Here is an 8,403-nt window from a genome sequence, read left to right on the forward strand (position 1 = left end):
ACAGATGTACGGTCTTTCTCCAGTATGAATACGTCGGTGTGTCTTCAGGTTACGGGCTACTGAGGGAATTTGTCCGTTCCTCAGCATTTGGCTGTATCCGTCATTGTGGCTGCTCTTCATGTGATCATGGAGAAAGACCTGAGTTTCTGAAAACTGGGGCTCTGCCTCCATACCTCCATCTCTTTCTCCCCTTCTCTCTATGTTCCTATATTCCATTGCAGGTAGCCTACTGGGATGAAGTGGGCGTGCAAAGACATCTTCACACTTTTTTATAGGCTGTTCAGAGTTCTGGTCTTACGTCACACACAACACATACTGCTGCCATGCGTACCGGCTAGCAATGCCGATTTGTGCAGGGGCTGTAGCAGTTACTCCTTATCTGGCTTTGTCTGTTTGTAGGCCCAGGGTCACATTGGCCAAGCTTTGCGGTGAATGAAATTAACTCATGAATGAATGGCATACTCACTGGTTTCAGCTTTCAGGAAGAAATTAAAAATAGACAGGGAAGGCAAATTTGCATGTTATAACCATAACCGGTGGTCTATTAGAGTAACTCCATACACATACAGAAAAAGTTCAAAACTTAACTATGGCATTAAAGCTGCAATCAATCCCTTATTTTTGTGAATATGTATGAGTAATACAATGAAACTAACACAACTGAGGTGATTGGATGTAATCTCTCTGCTCTTCCATTACTGACACTTGGATGATATGATAAGATATGATATAGTACTTTATTGTCAGTTCACACTGAAATTTGTCTTACGACACAGCAGTCATGTGACACGCTGAGTCGCGGTGCAGTCCCTGTACCAGCGCACTTTTTTTTTTTTTTTTTTTTTTATGATCCTGTGGTCTCGGTTACGACCACTACTGGCTGATAAGAGGTATTGCATCATATCTTTCCTGCCCAAGTTACAGGCTTGGTCCCTATTATGATCCAGGTCTTATGCCTTATGCCTTAACTTCTTTACCTTTTTTTCACTATTTTGAAAAACATTTTTAAATACTTCAAATGCTGATCTACATCTGCATGTTGTGAACTTGCAGATCAGCTATTTGAAATATTTAAAAAACAAAAACAAAATAGTAAAAAAAGGCAAAGAAGTTAAGGGATAAGGCATAAGACCTGGATCATAATAGGGCCCTTCTGTCTTAGCTAAGCAGTAGAAGTTTCAGCGGCCACGGCAGACCCAGGTTCGAGTCCAGGCTAGGACATAAATCTTACGGATTGCGACTTTAACTCTGAGATGAGTAATAAGGAAAGTTCAGAACAAACAATGAGGAAATGGAAACAGAATTGATGACCGTAGGAGGCAGCAGTAAATTCAAGAGACTTTTAGGGAAGGATACCGGTAGATAAACTGCAAATCTCACACGTGCACGCACACACACGCACGCACGCACGCACGCACGCACGCACGCACGCACGCACGCACGCATCCATTAGTAACATAATTTCATAACTTCTTGTCTATCGCTCCCTGAAGTCATTTCCAGTAATATGACAGGGATATATACATCAATTTGAAGCTCCATCGTTCATCTTTGAGCCATCAGCAAAAGCAATTATGTACACATTTTTGAAAAGGTTGCATATTTCTTCTCAGAAAGAAATAAAAAGCAAAACAATAAAAAAAAATAATGCTGATGTTGTTGCAAAATATTAACTGCTATTGGGGTGAAAATAACAAAACAAAAAAAAACACACAAAAACATGGAGTTATAAGAGCTTTCATTGACATGCTCTTTAATTCAGCGAGGATTATTCAAATCGCCTCACTGGTGAAGAGAAATATCCTTGCTATTCAATGCTACCAATGAAACATCAAAAGAAAATCTATACATAGTCTACTATTCTCTATGTTGTGGAACAAGGAGAAAGGCTGTACTGTAGGTCAGTGTTTCTCAACCTTTTCAGGACGCGACCCCCAAACTAATCATATTTGAACTGCCCCCCCCCCCCCCCCCCCCCCACCCTACGAGCACTAAGAGTTGAGGTATTACATTTTGTATAACACGGTTCTATTGTGAAAATAGCAGATCTACATGCTCACGACACCTCGCGTTGCAAGGCGTTATGAGCACGTAGATCGTCTATTTTCACAATTTCTGCCTCTTGACAATTTGGCCAATGTCTAATTTGTCATTTTAGACGTATTAAAAAGTCCTTAAATTGTCACAGAAATTTGGAGATACCCTCTACAGTGTACACTCAAAATTTATGTTGGTTTGTTTACTTAAGAGAGAAAACACTGTTGCACATTAAGTTCGATCATCTGAGGACCCCCCCAAAATAATTTGGGGACCCCCCCTGGGGGTCCTGACCCACAGGTTGAGAACCACTGCTTTAGGTCATATTCCATATTCCTGGAGGACGACCAGGAAGTATACAGGCTGATACAGGCTCTCCGTTGTGAGAGACAAGCTCTCATTTGCATCCCAGGCCTAGAAAACTTAAAACAACTCTGAGGAAAGTTTAACCCATTTTTGACTGCTTTAACTATTGAAAAATAGCAGATATACAAGCTCACTGCGAGCTTGTAGATCTGCTATTTTTGAAAAATCATGATTTTTCTTTGCAAGTCTTATATCTATTTAAAAGCGAACATTTGTAACTCAAATATTTGCTTCTGGGGGGGTCCCTGGAACAACATATTTTGAGATGGGGGTCCGTGGCCAAATACCTGTAATTTTGGGGGTCCTTGACATGAAAAAGTTTGAGAACCACTGATTTAGAGGAAGGATTTAGAAGTCGGGTCAAAGATCGGGTCAAGGATATTCAAAGACTTGCACACATTTTCACGATTCTTCAAAAATAGCAGATCTACGAGCTCGCAGCGCGGCACTCGGTGCCGCGCTGTGAGCTTGTATATCTGCTATTTTTCTAAAGTTAAAGCATACTATAATGGTTAAAGTGGTTAAAATCTAACGCGACTCGGGCGCGTTCCAGGTATTTGAGAGTTAAGAAGGGAAGTTGCAAGCTAAGCAGAATCGCTGCCGAGAGGATTGACATTCACCGTGGCACAGAGGTCCACCAGGTTTACCCTTCCTTTCTCTGAATTGCTGCGGCACTGCAGACCTGCACTCAACAGGAGCTGTTTGGAAAACCCTGCGGTATGCAATGCATTAATGTGTAGGATGCAGGCTGCAAGAGAAATCCATGACTATCACTCTTTCCTGTTTTTTCGTATTGTTCCGCATGCTTTTTCACTATACTGTCCGTGGCTGAACAGAAAACAAACTTTACAATATTACCCCGTATTGCTTCCAAGATCATCGGACTTCCCATGCACTCCCACACGTGCTGATATGAACAATAAGGCCATGACACACTTTCATAGCACTTTCAATGACACCGATCATCCCCTGTGTCGCTAATTCAACCTCAGCAGTGATGGAAAAAGTACTCACATTTTCTACTCAAGTAAAAGTATCAATACTTCATTGTAGAAGTACTCTGTTACAAGTAAAGTCCAGAATTAAAAATTTACTTGAGTAAAAGTACAAAAGTATTGGCATCAAAATGTACTTGAAGTACCAAAAGTAAAAGTACAAAATGTTTGATAGCAGTAGAATAGCAGATCTACAAGCTCACAACGCGTTGCGATGCGACACGTTGTGAGCTTGTAGATCGGCTATTTTCAAATAGCCTAGGTATAAATTAGGGCTAAAGTCGCTAATGTATGTTTTATAATATTAAAATGTATATCTGGAAAGTAACTAGTAACTAGTGTTTTCAAATAAATGTATTGGAGTAAAAGTACACTATTTGGATCCCAGATGTAGTGGAATAGAAATAAAAGTATTGGAAATTGGAAATACTCAAGTAAAGTACAAACACCTCAAAACTGTACTTAAGTACAGTACTTAAGTAAATGTACTTAGTTACTACACCAGGGACGTGCTGGCCATTGGGAAAAGCGGGACAACTCCTGAACGGCTGGTTCATTCCCGGCTGGTCCAGGCCGGCCATTAGGAAAAGATTAAACTGTACAAAACAAAAGTAAAAATTAAACTGTTTTGCACAAAAGTAGTGAAAACAGCCGTTGCTGTTTTCACTAGTTTAAATCATTTTTTAAATGATAAATACAAAACAAACGGTTTTGGACATACAAGGTTTCCACCCGACAACGACTAAATATAACTAATGTAATTGTCCCACTGGCTTGTCACAGTCTTTGAGTAGCAGCAGCTACTATATCTCTCTCTATAGCGCGCAATGAGGGCCTCTCCAATTCTTTTTCCCGGGCTGAATCAGGGGCCCAGCACGTCCCTGTACTACACCACTGACCTCAAGCCATCGGGCGAAGATACAGAAGCCTGGCGTGGGAAAGGGTTGGTTTTAGCAGGAGTTTTCTCCCCTCAGTCATTGCAGCACTAAACAAACTGCCCCGTCGACAGGATGGTTTTTCTGCGTACAGTGGGGACCTCATGTATTGTCTATGTGATATTGTGGTTTTGTGTTACATAGTTATGTGTTGTTCCTGTTGTTGTTTTCAAACAGACTTGTGAAGACAAAATGTATCCCTTTGGGGACAATAACAAGAATTATTATTCTTTTTCAGCTGTAGACTTGCTCAGTGAAAATGTTGCATGGCAGTCAGTTGACACGTGGATTGCTGTAGGGATGGGACGATATGAAAATTTCATGTCCCGATTATTGTGACAAAAGAAATAGCGATTTACTATATTATCGCTAGGGATGGGTATCGTCTGCGATACTTTTAATGGTATCGATTGCATGACGTCGATACTATCGGGTATCGGTTCACATAAAAACGAACGATACCTTGTTTTGATACTCTGGAACGCACCCCTGGCCGATCGCATCTGTACCAGTTCGGCTACTGAGAGTTTAATGACACTCGTTACTGTGGAAAATAGCCGACAATAGCCTATAATGTTTATTATTATGATGATTATCCAACGTCTAAACTCTCCGCTCCGCCACACTCTGTGATCATCATCATCACCTCTGCTCTACCGCAGCAGCGAGTCACCACTCTTTCCGTGTTGAAGTTAAACTTAACTAAAAAGTATCGAACATGGTATCGAAAAGGGTATCGTATCGATTCCCAGGTATCGAAAAAGGTATCGTATCGATTCAAAGGTGAACGATACCCATCCCTAATTATCGCGATAATCAAAATCATTATCCTTGGGTGGAACATTTGCCAAAAAATTGCAGATCTACAAGCTCACAACACGTTCCGTTGCGATGAGTTGTGAGCTTGTAGATTGGCTATTTTTTGGCAAAGACATTTGATAGACAGTGGAAAAAATACTGTATCAAGTATGTATACAGTACCTTTTACCAATTCTAGAGGGTTTAAGTGGTACCGGATATGCAGCTCTGCAAATAAAAAGTGAATTGAACCCAGTGCATGACGGAGGACGATATCACGATAAATTAAATCTCCACAATATGATTATTGTGAGTATACGATAATATCGCTTATCGTCCCATCCCTAGATTGCAGTCATTCCACCTTTAGGCTAGAGGTGAACCAGGAACATAATTTCACACTTGTGCGTTGCTAATTAAAATAAGCATAACGCATAAGTGTGAAATGATGTTCCTTCCATTGGATAACTTCATCGTAACGGTGGCCTGAAGGCATCAGACGGTGGAAATGACGTGAGGTGTGGGAGATCATGCAAGGTGAGACGTTAACATCTTGAACAAGACTGGAAAGTTACAACACAGTTTTCACAGAGTGATTCGTTGAATTCCTCAGTGTGAATGACAAACATACCATTTACATTTTTAAGGCATTTAGCAGGTGCTCTGATCCAGAGCAACTTACAAGTGCCAGATCAGAGTAAATGCCATGCACCCTGGTCAACAAACGACAGGGTAGGCCCAGACTTGGCCTAGAGGCCCGGGCACTAAGGCTCATGAGCAGCCTGACAGCGCACCACAGGTTCGAGTCCCATTCCGATGGTCTTTGCTGCATGTCTCTCCCCATCTCTCTCCCGCTGTTTACTGTCCATAACAAGGGCCGGCGCTTTGTTCGCTGGAAATGAAGCCACTTCCGCGTTCTCCTTGAATCAGCTGTTCCTATTAATGGCCCAGCAGATGATCCTCTTCTACTGGTGTCAAGACATTTTTATCTACATTTGGTTTGGAAAACTTTACACTTGATTTTATTATCTTAGTAAACCTTTTCATTAACACTTTATGTTTTCAATCGCTAGTTTAAAGAGTTTTTTTTTAAATCATCATGATATGCGTTTAGTAAATTAAGGCCCCATTAATTTTAAAATGAATTCATTCTATGGTCCATCTCTACTATGAAATTATTGAGAACGATTATTGCGACAAAAACCTGCACCTCATGTGCGTCAGTCAGTCACGCCTCATGTTACGCTCCATATATGCCCAAGACAGAATTAATTTGCAAGTGTGACTCACTCAACCACACTTTATGAATTAATTAATTCTGTCCTTGTCCCTTTTAAGCCCACATGGAGATCCCTGATGTCATCAATATTAAGCCTAGGCCTATACTGTATCTGGTAATGCCCATATATGGACATATTGTGTCAGTCTCATGTTAACCAGTGTGGTTGTCGCGACGTGAGACACACTTGCAAATGAATTCCGTGCTTGTCCCTTTTATGCCCATATATGGAGATCCCTGGTGTCATCAATATCTGGGAATACCCATATATGCACACATTGTGTCAGTCTCTGTTGTTTCAGCACGACCTCGCCCTATGCTTCTTGCCCTCACGTACCATACGCAGGATACTACTGTAGGTAAACACCAAACCCAGCAACATCAAACGGGACCTTCATAGCAGTGCACTAATTTGACTAATTTACAGCACTCGTTCATTATTCAACACAATCGGCATCCACTGCTCTGGGCCAAGATGGTCTTCTTACAAGTTCATCCAAACGAAATGATAATGACCACACCATTGTAACGATTTAGTTCTCCGGAGGATATCTGACTCCCTCATTAAGAACAAGTCTATCATATCAGCTCTTCGGTCATAATATCAACAGCTCTTCAGTACTTTTAGGTCAAAGTGAATCGTGGTAAAGGTTCTCCCCCCTCCCCCCACACTGTATAATAATAATGAGGCAGCAGGGGTTCAAGGGTAGAGTGTCCGCTTGGCAACCGGGAATGTTCCAGATCGATCCTGGGCTCCCCCAGAGTTAATGTCGAAGTGTCCTTGATCAACACACTGAACCTCTAATTGCTCCAGATGGAGCATGGTTTTCCTGCCATCGGTGTATGAATGAATGTGTGTGTGAATGGGTGAATGTAATGCACAACCTATGTAAAGCGCCTTGGATAAAGGCGCTATATAAATGCACCATTTACGGCCAAAACAAATACTGTAGTAATCCTTTACAGCAAAATCGACAGTGATAATTTAACTTTGAAAGTGTAGAAAATGACAAGTATTAGCAGGTAAAAAACTATGATGGAAAGGAAATGTCAACTATGTATTATGGACTTCAAATTCTCACTGGTTTACAGACAGGACACAGTGACAATTTATGACAATATTATAAAACTATACTGTAGTTTACAGCTATATGCTCATGAGGGAAGAGAAGAGTAACTCATGAATGACATTTATACTGTACTGTACCTCTTAATTAGTCACTGGAATAATACCATGCAGGCACACACAAGGGGGAATGACTGTACAGATGCATTCATTCATATATTTACACCAAATTGCACAAATGCATACAGAACATGCACTCAAACACACACATCTATCTGTGAGCGTTGTCATCACTTGCTTCCATGTATTACACAGGAGGCAACAATTCATGTTTACATGAATTCTTAACAATACATTCCTGACACGAACATTAACTCAACCTTACTATAGACCCATAAAATAAGAGCATGGTATTTTATTTCCTATTCAATAAATATGGAAATATGTCCTTTGGGGACATTTAGATCCCAAAGCAAGCACGCACACACATATGCACATTGCACATACTGTACTGTACACGCGCACGTATGCACGCACGCACGCACACACACACACACACACACACACACACACACACACACACACACACTGCAGGCCCACAGCAGTGCAGATATAGCAACAGACAAATGTAAAAGTAACAATTCACTTCCTTTTATTTTAAATTTGAGACACAAAAAAGTTAAAATAAACACATAAATAAATATCCACAGGATACTACTACCATAATAATTGCGACCATACTGTAGGTCGCAGTGTAGTATGTGAACGGTCACAGCACAGCCGTATCTCTGTCTAACGCCTGACACTGTGGTTCCCCTGACACACGCTGTGACATCACATGTGACATCAGGACTTCATATGGGAATGCCCATATATGGAGGAAGACAGCCTATATCTGTACGGCTGGTTCAGACAGGGATCTCCATG

This window comes from Nannobrachium achirus, assembly GCF_963921795.1.
Source record: "Nannobrachium achirus genome assembly, chromosome: 2".
NCBI classification, from domain to species: Eukaryota; Metazoa; Chordata; class Actinopteri; order Myctophiformes; family Myctophidae; genus Nannobrachium; species Nannobrachium achirus.